Here is an 18,511-nt window from a genome sequence, read left to right on the forward strand (position 1 = left end):
CATTTAGTTCTGCTGTATCTATCTGAGGATTCCCAGATGAAAGAACGTGCCCTGATCTGTCAACACACCTTCTCATGTCCCAGCAGGTTCACCAGCAGAACCAGACGGACCAGTTCAACCCAGTCAGAAGCAGCATCTCTGGAGGAGATCCAACTGTTAAAGGAACTAACTCATATCTAATATTTACACAACTTACAGAGAACCAACAACTGTCATACAGCAGAACTAATGTGCCACAGTAACTGTTAAATAGTAACGTAGAATGTTGTGAGTGGTAGTTAATGTGTCGTTGCCTTGGTTATTGAAATGCTCTTTTTATGCCGGTTAGCTAGATGTTGTGTGCTCGTCATTAAATAAATATTACGGATCAAGCCGAACATCGATCATTCTACATGGTGTCAGAAGTAGCTCAATGAACGATCAAGAGACAAAGTAAGAAGACAGACGACCAGAAGAAAAGGATTGGTGAAGTTTAACCCCCGGAAAACTTCACAACGGAGTGCCCCGAGTGGAGACAAGGGTTGGAGCGATAGAGTCACAACAAAACTCCACAAGGACCAGGGACGAGTACAAGAGTGCTGCCTGATTTCTGCCGTGGCCTTTCACGTTTGCTCAAGAGGAGGATCACCATGACTTTTTCTTTGTCATGGGGAAGTTTAAGGACTTCTTTTTACTTTTTGAATGAATGAATGAAAAAATGTATTGGTCACCACCAAGCATGAACACTTAGGTCACAACCAAAGGGGCAGGGCTGAAGCCTCGGCTTATGAATGCCCCCCCTTCTTACATATGAATATAAATAAATACAACAAATGAATAATTGCTAACAACAACAAAAGACATTTGCACATTTACATGCATACCTATCTACTTACGTACGTACATACGTACCTACACATATATCCATACATGTACATACATATATACAAGCACATTACAATCCCACATACATATGTACACTACACATGCATACACTTACATACAGTGGGGAGAACAAGTATTTGATACACTGCCGATTTTGCAGGTTTTCCCACTTGAAAAGCATGTAGAAGTCTGTAATTTTTATCATAGGTACTCTTCAACTGTGAGTGATGGAATCTAAAAAAAAAAAATTGCATTTTATTGCATGACATAAGTATTTGATACATCAGAAAAACAGAACTTAATATTTGGTACAGAAACCTTTGTTTGCAATTACAGAGATCAGACGTTTCCTGTAGTTCTTGACCAGGTCTGCACACACTGCAGCAGGGATTTTGGCCCACTCCTCCATACAGATCTTCTCCAGATCCTTCAGGTTTCGGGGCTGTCGCTGGGCAATACGGACTTTCAGCTCCCTCCAAAGATTTTCTATTGGGTTCAGGTCTGGAGACTGGCTAGGCCACTCCAGGACCTTGAAATGCTTCTTACGGAGCCACTCCTTAGTTGCCCTGGCTGTGTGTTTCGGGTCGTTGTCATGCTGGAAGACCCAGCCACGACCCATCTTCAATGCTCTTACTGAGGGAAGGAGGTTGTTGGCCAAGATCTCGCGATACATGGCCCCATCCATCCTCCCCTCAATACGGTGCAGTCGTCCTGTCCCCTTTGCAGAAAAGCATCCCCAAAGAATGATGTTTCCACCTCCATGCTTCACGGTTGGGATAGTGTTCTTGGGGTTGTACTCATCCTTCTTCTTCCTCCAAACACGGCCAATGGAGTTTAGACCAAAAAGCTCTATTTTAGTCTCATCAGACCATATGACCTTCTCCCATTCCTCCTCTGGATCATCCAGATGGTCATTGGCAAACTTCAGACGGGCCTTGACATGCACTGGCTTGAGCAGGGGGACCTTGCGTGCGCTGCATGATTTTAATCCATGACGGCGTAGTGTGTTACTAATGGTTTTCTTTGAGACTGTGGTCCCAGCTCTCTTCAGGTCATTGACCAGGTCCTGCCGTGTAGTTCTGGGCTGATCCCTCACCTTCCTCATGATCATTGATGCCCCACCAGGTGAGATTTTGCATGGAGCCCCAGACCGAGGGAGATTGACCATCATCTTGAACTTCTTCCATTTTCTAATAATTGCGCCAACAATTGTTGCCTTCTCACCAAGCTGCTTGCCTATTGTCCTGTAGCCCATCCCAGCCTTGTGCAGGTCTACAATTTTATCCCTGATCTCCTTACACAGCTCTCTGGTCTTGGCCATTGTGGAGAGGTTGGAGTTTGTTTGATTGAGTGTGTGGACAGGTGTCTTTTATACAGGTAAAGAGTTCAAACAGGTGCAGTTAATACAGGTAATGAGTGGAGAACAGGAGGGCTTCTTAAAGAAGAACTAAGTCTTACTGGTTGACAGGTGATCAAATACTTATGTCATGCAATAAAATGCAAATTAATTACTTAAAAATCATACAATGTGATTTTCTGGATTTTTTTAGATTCTGTCACTCACAGTTGAAGAGTACCTATGATAAAAATTACAGACTTCTACACGCTTTGCAAGTGGGAAAACCTGCAAAATCGGCAGTGTATCAAATACTTGTTCTCCCCACTGTACATGCCTGTATCTGTACACACATATGTTAAAACAAAGGATTATTTAAATTATTATAAAAAATAATACTCAATGTACCCATCCTTTTGTTTCCTTTCTTTATGACATCATTCCATTACCCGGGAACAAGTCTGTACTTATCCATCATCATGTCTTTATATGTTTTTTTAAAATTCAACACATTTTTGCTATATTTTAATTCGTCCGGTAATGCAGTCCATAACCTCACGCCACAGACAGAAATGCACCTACTTTTCAAAGCTGTATTCCAGATTGGTTGTTTCCAGTTGAATTGGTCTCTGAGGGCATAACCCCCCTCTCTCTCTCTGAACATGGCTTGTATGTTGGGAGGAAGTAGATTTTTTCTGGCTTTAAACATAAGAAAAGCTGTTTTCTGATCTACCAGGTCCATGAATTTGAGTGCCTTTGACTTGATGAATAATAAATTGGTGTCATCATAAAAACCAACATTATTCACCATTCGTATTGCTCTTTTCTATATTGTGTAAACTGTCTGTAGTGCGGTCTTGCAGACATTACCCCAGATTTCAACACAGTAAGTCAAGTAAGGTAGAATAAGCGTGCAGTATAGAGTATTCATAGATCTGAAGTAAAAAAAATGTCTGACTTTGCTCAATACTCCGATACTTCTGGAAATTTTTAATCTTACTTGGCTTACCTGTGGTTTCCAACTGAATTTATGGTCTATTATTATCCCCAAGAAAGTGTTCTCATATACTCTTTCTAAATCAACTTTTTCTATTCTTAAACCTACCTGAGTTGTTAAATGTGTTTTACGGTTTCCAAAAATCCTAAATTTGGTTTTGTTTAAATTCAAAGATAATTTGTTGACATCACACCACATTTTCAGTTTGCCTAGTTCAACTGTCACCTTCTCCATTAACCTCTGTAAACAATAATCTGAACAGAAGACAGTTGTATCATCTGCAAAAATTATACATTTTAAAATGTTCGACACTTTACAGACGTCATTTATGTACATAATAAATAATTTTGGTCCAACTATCGAACCTTGTGGCACTCCACATGTGATGTTTGCTGGCATAGACATGGCATCACCCACCTGAACATACTGGTTTCTATGTCTAATGTAGCTCTTCAGCCATTCCAGTCCCACCCCTCTGACTCCATACCTTTCCATCTTTTCCAAAATAATATCATGGTCTATTGTATCGAATGCTTTCTTCAGATCTATGAAAACCCCCACTGCAAACGTTTTCTCATCAACTGCACTTGAAAGCTCTTCTATAAGCTCCATCAAAGCCATCGACGTTGATCTACTTTCTCTAAAACCATATTGACAATCAATTAATAATTTATGTTTTTCAACAAAGCTGTCCAGTCTGGCAACAACAAGTTTTTTCAAGTATCTTTGAAAATTGGGATAAAAGAGAAACTGGTTTATAATTTGTGTATAATTTTTTATCTCCAGCTTTGGAACAGTGGAATTACTTTCGCTACTTTCATTTTATCTGGGAAGCGGCCCAATTGAAAAGATAGGTTACAGATGTATGTCATAGGCACTACAATAACTGAGATACTTCTTTTACTATAAACATGTCAATCCAATTCCAGTCAGTAGATTTTTTGTTTTTCAATAAGTTCAATAATCTCTTTATCCTCAACTTTTCTCAGGAAAATTGTTGCAGAATTTCTAGCACCATAGAATTGCTCAGCCCTGCCCTTTTCTGGCGGTGTTATTTCCCCGGCCAGTTTGGGGCCCACGGCTACAAAGAATTTATTAAAACCTTCTGCCACTTCATTCATGTCACTGATAACTTTTCCATTGTCAATAAAATGACTGGGGTAGCTTGTGCTGGAAGATTTATTAGAGATAATTTTATTTAATATGTCCCATATTCCCTTAATGTTGCATTTATTGATTTCTAATTTATTTTCAAAAAACTCCTTTTTACTTTTTCTGATGATATCTGTTCATTTGTTTTTGTATCTTTTATATTTGATTTCTTTGTCTTTACATCTGTTTTTAATAAATTCTCTGTACATGCTGTTCTTTTTCTTGCATGCGTTCAGTATACCCCTAGTGAGCCTTGGCTTTTCACTGCTCTTGTTTATCCTTTTGCTTTGCTTGACTGGACACATTTTATTGTATAGTACTAGGCAGGAGTCCAGAAATATGTCATAAGCCGTGTTTACATCCTGGGCCTGAATGACATCATTCCAATCATGTGACATAAGATCTGCTCTAAAGGCATTCACAGATTCAACAGTTCTCACTCTTCTTTGTCTAATGTTGCTCTCCTCCAATAATTTATGGTTAGAAAATAATAATAAATATAGAAAAGACTGGCAAATGGTCAGTAATATCTTTCACCAGAAGCCCGCTTACTATTTTATTCTCCATATTATTAGTACATATATTGTCTATGATTGTAGCAGAATGTGAAGTAATTCTACTTGGTTTTGTGATTGTGGGATATAGACTCATTGCATATAGGGTTTCAATAAAATCATTTATCACTGCTTGCTTGTTTGGATTTAGCAGGTCTATGTTAAAATCACCACATATGAACATGACCTTTTGTTCAGTCCTTGCATACACTATTTCCATCCACTATTTGAACATGGTTATGTCATAACTCGGGGCCCGGTAAATACAGCGTATCATAATGTTTCTGTTCCTGCTCATATCAATCTCAATGGTTAGGCATTCACAAACATTTTCCACCGCTACTGTCAATCTTTCCACTACACTGTATTTCAATCTTCTGTCTACATACAATGCTGTTCCCCCTCCTGTTTTCCCTGTTCTATTTATGTGATTCAACTCATATCCTGGAATTTCATAATCCTCACATCTACTATCCCCAATCCAAGTTTCGGAAATTGCAATAACACTAAACGGCCTATTAAATTCTCTTAGGTAATCAACTATGTCCTGGAAGTTCTTATTCAGACTGCGGCTATTGAAATGAATAATTGAGATGCTGTGCTCTGCTTTAATGCTATTGTTAAATTGATCCACTGTAACGTAGTTGCAGTTGTCTAATTTATTAAAAAAAAAATTTTTTGGATCTGTATCATGATTTCTACTCATAGATGGTTAAGCAGACATTTCATAGGATTACCTTATAGGCCTCATCGTCCTCAGAACTTTCCTAAATCTTTTAGGCTTCTCATTAGCATCACTTTGGCTGTTTCCGGGGATCCATTTGTTAGAATGTAAACCTTACAATTTCTGGTCCAAGTTCCCTTAATTTTATTCTCTCTGCGCAGTTGCCTGGCACACCTGGCTAACTCAGCATTGGTTTTGGTAAGATGCTCATTTAGATATACATTGGTCCCCTTTAGCACTTTTCCCTGTTTTAGTAGACTGATTTTGGACTTCCTGTTAGTAAATCTCACTATAATGGGTGCTGTCTTGCTCTCTTTTTTTTGTTGAAATTATTGTGGGAGGGGGTGGCATGCTTCTATGCCCTCATCCCTCCATCCATCCAGACCAGGTCTCATCCCTCCATCCATCCAGACCAGGTCTCATCCCTCCATCCATTTACATGTTGGATGTTTCATGAATATTTCCATCTTCTCACTTCATTTTTACATCAACAATTTTGAAAACCGAAGTAATCAAATTAAATCAATCAGATAAATCAATCAAATATTGTACCAACTGGAAAAGTTGAATGTAAAAGGGAAATGTTTAGATTTGAAGCTCAAACTTTCTTTCAGGGAAGAAACAAGACTTTAAGAATCTAAACGTGAAGTCTGACATCTGTCTGAGGCTGCGCCTTCACTGCGACTATACCTCTCTCCACTAGTTGCTCTGACACCACACGTTTAACTTCTGCTTTAAGCGCATTCAAAGGGACAGGAATATCAAAAACAGCAGCAATCACCAACAAATCATCCCTAGTACACCTGTCCAACTTCTCAAGAACAGGAGCCTGTGCAAACTCATCCATCTCAAACATCACACTGCCTCCACACACACAGAAAAAACTGCCAACCAAACACACCAACCCCACAACACGGGCGAATGTGGAAGAAGCGACAGACGGACGAGGACGAGCCCCCACTTTATGTTACGTCCCATGCTAGGGGAACAGAGGTGCAACATAACAATGAGGCAGCGAGAGATGGTTCACAACAAAAAGGCTGTATTTATTGTTGCACAGCTCAAGGTTCAACATCCAAAATTCAAATCAGTGCTAACCGAGTTAGCACAAAAGAAACAAAATGACAAAAATGAAAATGAAGCTTCTCTTCGGGGTAAACCTAGGCCAAAACAACAAACAAAAGAAACTATCTTCTCAACCAGACTACCTAAGCCCTGGGAGGAAACAAAAGATCAAACAAAATTACAATATCTGAGCCTAACTTCCTAACTTAACAAAAACAGGAGAAAAAGGGGATCAAATTAAATGGCGGTTTACCCTTACTGCTTCGGTATAAAATAAAATACAGGCTACAGCCAGTTACAAAAACCACACAGCTAATACAGCTAACTCAAACAAGAACTGCTCACAAGCAGACAGCAGACTAACACAGATCACAGATCCCAGATCACAGATCACAAAGAGCACAGAACACAGCGAGGAGGATTGCCACACTGAACAGTAGCAGCCCTCAACATGCTGACTGAGGTGTGCTGCTTTTGAGCTGGACCAGCAGCTTGTTGTCATCTCGTCAGTCTGATCTGCCACAGCTGCGGAGGACCAATGGCGCGGCAGGAGGCGGGACCTGTCAATCTGAACTGTCAGTGGGAAGAAGATGGATCAAAAACAGGAGTGCTCACTCGCCCAAAAAAATACAGAAACAAAACATAAGTACAGTTACACACCAAATCAAAAGCAGTAACGGCTGGGGGCCGTAACAGATAATTATTTATAGGTCGCATTTACGCAGCATAAAATTAATTAATTTAGTGATTGCCTTGTAAAACAAAAGGTATAACATACTTTTTTGGAGCGAGCAATAATTTCCGGGTTGTCTCACAAAAACACGGGGGTGCTGAAATTCACAGAAGAAGAAATGTGTGACCCGTTTTATGTTGTTTTATGTTGAAAATAATATTATCAACACAAAATTACATAAATATCTTAACAGTTCACACAACTACCTAATATTAAGAGTAAAATAAATAGCATATAAGCCACTTGGTTCCGTCCATAACGGCGCACATAGCAACCGGTATAGCAACGGGAGTAAACGTAACACTGAGACGATTTCATAGCGAGACCTGCAAGTTTCATCATAATAACTAACAAACCAAAGATCATATTCATCAACTGAACAAATATTGTGATATTTCAATATGTATTTTTTAATTGATTGAACTTTTTATTTACGTGTCATGCACATGACGTGCCCAGCCCGAGTGGGCTTACAAGACACCAAAAAATAGAAAAAGGAACATAAAGCAAATGAAAGCCAGACAACAGACCCTGTACCAATTAAACAAATAAACAATCCTGACGCTTTATCCAGGCTTCAGAAACAAAATGAGCCAACTTAAAAACATTGAAGCTAGACAACCCGTCCATTCTATCATCGTCAGAGCACCAGAACATTTCCGTTTTTTTAACAAACATTTCGGTAAATAATGGAGTTCTCAGTTCATCATACAGAGGGCAATATAACAGAAAATGTGATTCACTTTCCACTTCATTAAGTTCGCATAATTCACACAACCTTTCATCTTCAGGAATGTTTTTAAATCTACCAACTTCAAGATTCAAGGGAAGGATTCCTGTTCTCAGCTGAGCCATTAAAGACCTTTGATTTCGTGTTAGGTTTGCTTTAACATAAGGTTCAGGGCCATAATTGTGCTTGATTTGGATGTATGTTCGTAATTTGGGTTTAAACAAAATCTCGTTTAACCATTTTGTCTCAAATAAAGCAAAAAACTTATCACTAATTGAAGTTATTGAACAGGTTAAGTTATTCCTATACATTATTCATATTCATCATTATACATATTTCTGGCTAAAAATATGATAAAATCTGCTTTTCATGGCGAAACTATCTTAAAATATTGCAATTTAGACCGAGAATCAAGGAAATGGCAGCAATTTTATTTTTCCTCCACAGCCGAAAACTTGAAAGTCACGTGACAGAAACGAAACCTAACGAAACCATTAAAATGAATGGGCCATGGAACGCGTTCACATCTCATGTTTTAGGAGGGCAAATTGTAACATTGCCACGTTTTGCAATGTAGACCAACGTAGCCTCTACCACGTTTTCCTGTGAGACTGGGTTGCGTTAACGCAGGTGGAACGAGGAAGCGCCTTAGGACAAGACAAGACAACATCTCTTTTCCACCAAACCGGTTCCAGTGCAGGTTTGTTTTTCCACAGCTCGGGATGCCCACTAAAAGACAGGTCGTCTCCTCCTCAGACCAAGGGCATAGGTTTGCATAGGGATGGTAGGGACATACCACTACCAACTTTTCAGGAGGCTCAAATTGTCCCCACCAAATTTTAAGCAACCTTATTTGCATTATATAATGAGTTCAGATATATAGGTAATTTAGATTGTCTTCCCAAATGTTGTAAGGATAGAATTAACCCTAACATTATAAAATTAATTATTTTCATTATGTTCAGTGTTCAGACTTACATTTACCCCTTTTCACTTGCTGAATGTGACGGTACTTTTTTTTTCCTCAAACGCATGTGATTGGCGGATGACCCCCCCGCCTCCCCATGCGGGAGCACAACACTCCGCCCTGTCTCCTCCCTCAAATACATGTGTTTGAATATGATAATGAAGATAATTATCCATTAAAAACCGCTCATCCTAACAAGAAATTTGCAAAAACAGGTCAAACAAATTTAAAAAAACATCAGCTGGAGATAGCCCTATCAAAAGTTGAGGCCTGGAAAAAATAATTTATTTAGGGCATTTCTTCCGATTTCAGCTGCAATGCATTATGGGTAATGTTGTTCTTTGCACCCCAAAGGAGCTTTCATTTTTTGTTGAGTTTGGCTGTGCTTGTGGACAAAAGCAGTAGTGTTTACCTGAAAGAAGGTTCCATTCTTATTTATTTTTGTTTTTTCAGTTATATTTAATTTATTTAGACAGACAGACAATGTTGAGTGGTCTTAAGGCAAATGTTTATTTTTTGCATTCTGGATAGTTAAGAGATTATTAAAAAGTGTGTATTTATTGTGTATGTTAAAGGGATTGTGACATGAAAAACACATTTTTCTTGATTTTTTGTGTTTTGTTGAGTGTCTTGACATCAATTACACCCAAAAAAACCGAACTTTTAACATTCAGTTTATTGTGTGCTTTCTGGGAGTTTCCGCATAATTATGCAAAAACGGCACATCTGGTTGGGTGGCGGACTTATACGTATAGGTCCGCTAAATCACCGCCCCCTCCACCCAGCTCCCTGTCCATCACCTATCCTCTCTCCGCCCACAAGACAAATCACCCGCAATGATTGACAGGAAAGGGGGAAAAGGACGCATTTTTCACTGCGCAAAAAAAACACCGTCATAAAAAAAGCCAGGCATGGAGTACTGGAGTGAAGTTTTCCTTGTTACACCTTTTTAGACACATTTGAGGGATATTGGCCAAGACTTTTAATAGTGTTAAAAGCATGTTAAAAATTATGTCACAATACCTTTAATATAATTTAAGTTATGTTCAAATATTGCAATTTAAATTGCTAAAAAAATCCTGGAATATTTTGGAAGTTTTCAAAATGTTTCTTTAGTAGTTTTTGAAAACAAAGGTTTGAATCGAACCGTGTATCAGGTGAACCAATACACATGAAAGTTAGTATAAGTTAATACAGATTTATTTTGCATTGATCATTTAGCCTACCAATTAATTAGGTTAATATTCATGACAAATGTAGCCCTGACCCCCGTTCACCCAATCTGTTTTATTAACAGATCTGGGGGCGGGACATTATTAATGTCCCGTCCCCAGCAAAAAGTGTACATGCAGGTTATGCTGTTATATCGTCCCTACCAATGTTGAGACCAAACCTACGCCCTTGCCTCAGACCCATGATGCTTTGCTGCATCCAGATTCATTCTTATTTGAAAATGTCTCCGTCTCCCAGTCTTGCTATTGCCGTTGGTCTTAATAACTCTAACAATAACTCTTAATAACCAGTTTTTCTGGCCCGGAGCCAGATCTTTGTCAGTGAAAACAGAAACTCGGCACTGATCCAGAACCAGTCCTGGAACCGGTTTGGTGGAAAAGGGGTATCAGTCAACTACAGAACACACTTCATCCTTCTGAGTGTGTGATGCAAAAAGATTAACATAGAATCTGCTCACCCGTTCATATATCTGTGTAATAGATAAAGTAATTTAAAAGATCCTAGTTAGTTGTGAATTTATGGTCGTCATTCAAAATAAAACCTCACATTTCAGAGGGAACTCGACAGCGGCCCAGGAGGGAAAAAACTCCAGCCACGGCAGAAAACATCTGTTCTTTTAAAGAGTTTCAAAGGGTTTCTGTAGAAGAATAAATTATGGTTTTTGAGATTATTTCTGCATATTTTTTAAATAATTCAAAGTTTGGAGTTTTGTGAGATAAGAAACCTATTCTCCCTTCCTTGAACCACCACCTTACTGTGGTGGAGGGGTTTGATGATGGATAAGTACAGACTTGTTCCCGGGTAATGGAATGATGGCATAAAGAAAGGAAACAAAAGGATGGGTACATTGAGTATTATTTTTATAATAATTTAAATAATCCTTTTTTTAACATATGTGTGTACAGATACAGGCATGTACAGTGGGGAGAACAAGTATTTGATACACTGCCGATTTTGCAGGTTTTCCCACTTGAAAAGCATGTAGAAATCTGTAATTTTTATCATAGGTACTCGTCAACTGGGAGTGATGGAATCTAAAAAAAATCCAGAAAATCACATTGTATGATTTTTAAGTAATTAATTTGCATTTTATTGCATGCATTAATTTGCAATTTGCAATTTTAGATTCCATCACTCACAGTTGAAGAGTACCTATGATAAAAATTACAGACTTCTACATGCAAGTGCATTCAAGTGGGAAAACCTGCAAAATCGGCAGTGTATCAAATACTTGTTCTCCCCACTGTATGTATGTATGTGTATGCGTATGTATGCATATATGTATATATATATATATATATATATATATATATATATATATATATATATATATATATATATATATATATATATATATATATGTCTATATACTAAATACAGTAATAATGCCCATATATATGCCTCAGGTTTTTACCGGCATGGTATCAACCATTAATATTTGTGCAGACAAGGTAAAAAAAAAAGAAAAAAAAGAAAAGCATTCATACTCAAACACAAAGTGTGTCATCTACAACAACAAGCTTTGTTTCCTGCCTATCACCCACTCCATCATCACCTGGTTCCCCGCTACAGCTGCAAGGGACCTCCACAAGCTGCAGCGAGTGATTGGCTGCCCCTTGCCCTCCCTGAAGTCCCTGTACGACTCCAGGGCATTGGGGAGGGCTAGGAAGATCATGGCCGATCCCTCTAACCCAATTACAGACTTCTACATGCTTTTCAAGTGGGAAAACCTGCAAAATCGGCAGTGTATCAAATACTTGTTCTCCCCACTGTATACACATACAAACAATGATTTATTTTTTTTTTTTGGGGGGGGGGACATCCACTGCCAATCCGGGAAGCAGGAACACACGGAGGCACACGTCAAGCACTGGAATTCTGCAACAAAAACCAAAAAAACGAAACACAAAACCGACACGGAGCCGACCAAAACACGAGCAGCGATCGACCCAAATCTCGAGATCTGAACACGGTCTGAGCTAAGCTACCGCTACCAGCCAGTGTGTATATCTATGTGTGTGTATGCGTGTATGTATATGACTATGTGTGTGTGTGTGTGTGTGTGTGTGTGTGTGTGTGTGTGTGTGTGTGTGTGTGTGTGTGTGTGTGTATATCTATACGTGCGTGTGTATGTACATGTCTGTGTGGCTTTTTTTGTGTGTATGTGTGTATGTATTTGTGTGTGTGTGTATGTATATGTTTGTGTGGCTATGTGTGTGTATGAGTTTGTGTATATGAATATGACTTAAGTGGCTGTATGTGTGTGTGTACACGTGTATATGTATGTGTGGCTAGGTGTGTGTGTGTGTATGTTCAATTCAATTTTATTTTTTGTGTTGCTATGTGTGCGTATGTGTACATGTATGAATACATACATGTACACATACGCACACATAGCCATGGTGGGAGAGGGGGGGACCAACCCCGCCACCCACGAGACCAGGGGCCGACAAGGAAGAACCCGGAACCAGGAAGAACCCGGAACCCAGGCCACCAGCAACCCCACAGAGGGGAGAAGAGGGCGGGAGGAAACCTACCGCCAGCGAGGCCCGCCCCCCCCCAGCGGCAGCTGAGGGGGCCCGCGGGCGGGGCCCCCACGACACGGGAAGAAGCAGCCAGGGATCCCGTGGCGGCGGACCGCGACACAGGCAATCCCCGGCCACCCGGTCCGGACACGTGGCCAGGAGGCCCTCACCCTCCAGGCCAATGACCCCCACCCGGCGAGGGGCCAGTCTGCCCGGAGAGACAGGGCGACACCTGCGCGGGCCCAACAACGGAGGGCCCCAGACCCAGGCATCCCATTCATTCATCCATTCAACTATCCGATATCTACAATAATAATAATAATAATAATATAATATACTAGACACAATAATGATAATAAAAATAATGATAATAATATAATAATAATATTAATAACCATCTTTGTATAACATAATATTAATAAATTATTACATTTTGTTGTCCTGCCAATGGAGGCCCAAATCCTCCATGGCAGGACCCTTCCATACCGCATTCTCACCGACAAAGACGCACAATCACGCACCGTTTCCCCCTCCCCGGGGGGTCCAGCACCGTTTCCCTCCCCGGGGGGGTCCACCTGGTGTTGAGTGCATGTGATTAATGCCATAAAAACAGGGAGGGGGAGAACAGGGTATCAAGTTGACAATGACCCCACCCCCACCCTCCCGAACTAGGTGTCCTTGTTAAATGTATTTATTAAATGTTGAATGTGCAGTGTCTACAGTGTTGTTAAAACCGTTAGGTGGGGAGTGCCGGGCCACGCGGGACAATGCCCCCCAGGACCCGGACCCCCCTCCCCTTCGCCTATGTGCGTATGAATCGTGTAGGGGGGGAAAGAGGGGGAGCGGAGGCCGAAGCCAGGAGGCAGGACCAGCAGAGCCGGTCCTGGAAGGACGCCCACGCTCCCCCACCGGCCATCCAGTTGACGGGGGCCGGCCCTCTGAGCCGGGCCAGGGCCCCACCGTACCTCCACGGGCGCCGCCGGCACCGCCGGAGCCCCCAGACGGAGGGGGAAACGGTCCATCGAGCGGGACCCCCACGCCCACAGCCCAGCCCCCCCCAGGAAAACCGTAGACGCCCTAGCCACAGCCCCCCGCCCGATATTTCCTATATTACAGCAGCACGTGCCCTGAGTGCAGCCTTTTCTGCCTCTGCTTGAAGCGGTGCAGATGATGAAGATTTGCTGCTTTTAGAGATACCGCTTTTTCGACCAGATCTTTTGCTGGAGGTATTGGACTCTCCATTCGAAATGCTTTCATGAGGTTCCACATCAGCCTCATCATCATTAGCAGCACTGTCAGCTTGGATACCACCTTCATTGTGAACCCACCATTTGTTTACATCGGTAGCAAAGTCAGTGACACTGAGCATTTTTACCTTGAACCACATGTCATGTTTGTCCACCTCATATTTCGGTAATAAACCCATCAAAATTTCTTTAGTTTTTCTTTTGCTTCATCACACAGAGCATTAAACTTTGCAAATGTACCTTTCACAATCCATCCATCGTCCGCCGCTTATCCGTTCCCGGGTCGCGGGGGCAGCAGTCTTAACAGAGATGCCCAGACTTCCCTCACCCCAGACACTTCCTCCAGCTCTTCGGAGGGGAGTCCGAGGCGTTCCCAGGCCAGCCGAGAGACATAGTCTCTCCAGCGTGTCCTGGGTCTTCCCCGGGGTCTCCTCCCAGAGGGACATGCCTGGAACTCCTCCCTAGTGTAGCAGTAGGTCAGCAGCTGGGACCAATCAAGAGGAACACAGGAACTCATTAGAAGCAGGTGTGACGAAGGGTGTCACTCTCCCTGTGTCCTTCGTGTGAGTTGGCTGTGTTCCTGACTCTCTGCCCCCCGGACTGAAACTTTCACTGTTTTAAAATGTAGAGGCATAGCACTGACTGCCGTTTATTTTAGTTTAGTATTTTTTGTTTTAGTTGTATTGGTTTTAACATTCTGTCTTCTCCTGTTTTCTAGTGTTGCGGCTGGCGGTGTCCTCCATTCACCGTGTGGTCGAGGCGCTGGGAGTTCACTTATAGTGTGGTGTTTTCATTTGATGTGTGTTAGGTTTATACTTATTTTCTGTAAAATTTCTGATATTTACTTTACTCCCAGCGTCCTAGGCAGTGAGTGGTTGGCTCCCCAGCCGTGATGTGTCTGTCTATCTTCTTTTCCTTCATTGACTGTGGTATTTTAGAGTTTTATTCATTGTGAAATAAATGGCAGATTGACCCACGCTGACCATCTTGGCCTCTTTAATGGAAGCCCCTGTTTATCGGTGCATCCTCAAGGTTACATTTGGCGTTGCTGGCAGGATGTGAAAGACGGTCAGTGTGTGGTACATGTCATAGTTTAGCGTTTTGTTTTATGATAGAATACTAAACGGCAGTCCGTGCAGAAGACAGAAGGGATCATCAAGGCTGGTTCATTATCCCAAGGTGCAGAGGATGCTGTGGCCCCACTTCCTCCTTGGGTTGTGAAGAGTGGTTTCGACATGGGTGCATCTGAGGAAACAGTTAGCAGCCCTGCAGTTGAAAGAGCTGTTTGTGCTCCACGTGAAAGGAGGTGCCCAAAGGTTTTATGGCGACCAAGACTCACTTGATGGCATTGGTCTGGAGGATTGGTTGGAGGAAGCTGAAGCCTGTCTGGAAGGGCGTCTGGAAGGGCGCCAATTCTCTAACAGTTTAAACACTGCCACCTCCAGGGACGACTGTGTGTGTGGAGTACAGTTTAAACACTGGCACCTCCAGGGACAACTGTGTGTTTGGAGTACAGTTTAAACACTGGCACCTCCAGGGACTGCCTGCTGTAAGGGCAGGATGGACGGCCTGCTGTAAGGGCAGGATGGACGGCAAAACCTGTTTGAGAGCAGGGTGGCTGTAAAACCTGTTTGAGAGCAGGGTGGCTGTAAAACCTGTTTGAGAGCAGGGTGGCTGTAAAACCTGTTTGAGAGCAGGGTGGCTGTAAAACCTGTTTGAGAGCAGGGTGGCTGGACAACCTGTTTGAGAGCAGGGTGGCTGGACAACCTGCTGTAGGGGCAGGACGGACAACCTGCTGTAAGGGCAGGAGGGGGAGTCACTGAGACCAGTTTGGGGAACGTGTCCGGGATGGAACTCTACGGCACCACCTGAGGGAAGTGGTGAGAGGTAACGGACCTTACTGAGTCAGACCCGGGGTTTAACGGATCCGGGGAGAACGGACCCGGAAACAAAAGCCCATTTGAAGCCCATCGACGGGACGTCGATTCAGTTCATTGGGGCAGATTGTAGCAGTAGGTCAGCAGCTGGGATCAATCAAGAGGAACACAGGAACTCATTAAAAGCAGGTGTGACGAAGGGTGTCACTCTCTGTGTCCTTCGTGTGAGTTGGCTAAGTTCCTGACTCTCTGCCTCCCGGTAAGGAACATTTAGTGTTTTTTAGCATTGTTTTATAGTGGTTTTATTGTTAGGGTAGCGTAGGGGTGCATGTATATGCACCCTGAGGTATTTGTATTTTAATGATTTTAATTGTGGGTCTCTCTGTTTGTAGGACTGAAACCTTCACTGTTTTAAAATGTAGAGGTATGTAAAAAGATTATTTTTAAACTTCACAACAGGTGCTACAAACATTTTAACAGTGCTTTCTTTTACCTTTATGCATAGCACTGACTGCCGTTTATTTTAGTTTAGTATTTTATGTTTTAGTTGTATTGGTTTTAACATTCTGTCTTCTCCTGTTTTCTAGTGTTGCGGCTGGCGGTGTCCTCCATTCACCGTGTGGTCGAGGCGCTGGGAGTTCACTTATAGTGTGGTGTTTTCATTTGATGTGTGTTAGGTTTATGCTTATTTTCTTTAATATTTCTGATATTTACTTTACTCCCAGCGTCCTAGGCAGTGAGTGGTTGGCTCCCCAGCCGTAATGTGTCTGTCTATCTTCTTTTCCTTCATTGACTGTGGTATTTTAGAGTTTTATTCATTGTGAAATAAATGGCAGATTGACCCACGCTGACCATCTTGGCCTCTTTAATGGAAGCCCCTGTTGTATCGGCTCATCCTCATCAAGGTTACACTAGGGAGGAGGGACATGCCTGGAACTCCTTCCTAGGGAGGAGGGACATGCCTGGAACACTTCCCTAGGGAGGCGTCCAGGAGGATCCGATACAGATGCCCAAGCCACCTCAGCTCAACTCCTCTCAATGTGAAGGAGCAGCGGCTCGATTCCGAGCTCCTCCCGGGTGACCGAACTCCTCACCCTATCTCTAAGGGAGCGTCCAGCCACCCTGCGGAGGAAACTCATCTCGGCCGCTTGTATCCGCGATCTCGTCTTTTCGGTCACTACCCAAAGTTCATGACCATAGGTGAGGGTAGGTGCGTAGATTGACCGGTAAATCGAGAGCTTCGCCTTTCGACTCAGCTCCCTCTTCCCCACGACGGTCCGGTACATCGACCGAATAACTGCGGACGCTGCACTGATCCGTCTGTCAATCTCCCGCTCCATCGTTCCCTCACTCGTGAATAAGACCCTGAGATACTCCTCCACCTGAGGCAGGACTTCTCCACCCACCTGGAGAAGGCACGCCACCCTTTCCCGGTGGAGAACCATGGCCTCGGTTTTGGAGGTGCTGATTCTCATCCCTGCCCCGTCGCACTCGGCCTCAAACCACCCCAGCACATGCTGAAGGTCCCGGTCCGATGAAGCCAACAGGACAACGTCATCCGCAAAAAGCAGAGACGAAATCCTGTGGTTCCCAAACCAGATCCCCTTCGGCCCCTGGCTGCACCTAGAAATCCTGTCCATAAAAATTATGAACAGGACCGGTGACAAAGGGCAGCCCTGCCGGAGTCCAACATGCACCGGGAACAAGTCTGATCTACTGCCGGCAATGAGAACCAAACTCCTGCTCCGATCATACAGAGACCGGACAGCCCTTAGTAGAGGGCCCTGGACTCCATACTCACTCAGCACCCCCCACAGAATGGCACGAGGGACACAGTCAAATGCCTTCTCCAGATCCACAAAACACATGTAGACCGGTTGGGCAAATTCCCATGAATCCTCGAGCACCCTGCGGAGGGTATAGAGTTGGTCCAGTGTTCTGCGACCGGGACGAAAACCGCATTGTTCCTCCTGAATCCGAGGTTAACTATCGGCCGTATTCTCCTCTCCAGTACCCTGGCGTAGACTTTCCTGGGGAGGCTGAGAAGTGTGATCCCCCTGTAGTTGGAGCACACTCTCCGGTCCCCCTTTTTAAAGAGAGGGACCACCACCCCGGTTTGCCATTCCAGCGGTACTGTCCCATTCCTCCATGCAATGTCGCAGAGGCGTGTCAACCAAGACAGCCCTACAACATCCAGAGACTTGAGGTACTCAGGGCGAATCTCATCCACCCCCGGTGCCACTGAGGAGCTTACGAACTACCTCAGTGACCTCGGCTTGGGTGATGGATGAGCACGTCCCCGAGTCCCCACTCTCTGCTTCCTCAGTGGAAGGCATGTCAGTCGGGTTGAGGAGATCCTCGAAGTATTCCTTCCACCGTCCAACGATGTCCCCAGTCGAGGCCAACAGCTCCCCACCCGCACCATAAACGGTGCCGGCAAAGTACTGCTTCCCCCTTCTGAGGCGCCGAACGGTCCTCCAGAATTTCCTCGAGGCCGACCGAAAGTC

The 18,511-nt window shown here is 43.1% G+C and overlaps 1 protein-coding gene across 2 annotated transcripts in view; it reads right to left on the minus strand.

Moving 5' to 3' along the window:
• Positions 1-18,511, minus strand: part of LOC133446715 (NACHT, LRR and PYD domains-containing protein 4-like) — a 109,708-nt gene that overhangs the window by 40,972 nt on the left and 50,225 nt on the right. The gene's annotated exons all lie outside the window — the stretch shown is intronic.

Source organism: Cololabis saira, chromosome 7, assembly GCF_033807715.1.
Source record: "Cololabis saira isolate AMF1-May2022 chromosome 7, fColSai1.1, whole genome shotgun sequence".
In the NCBI taxonomy this organism is placed as follows: Eukaryota; Metazoa; Chordata; class Actinopteri; order Beloniformes; family Belonidae; genus Cololabis; species Cololabis saira.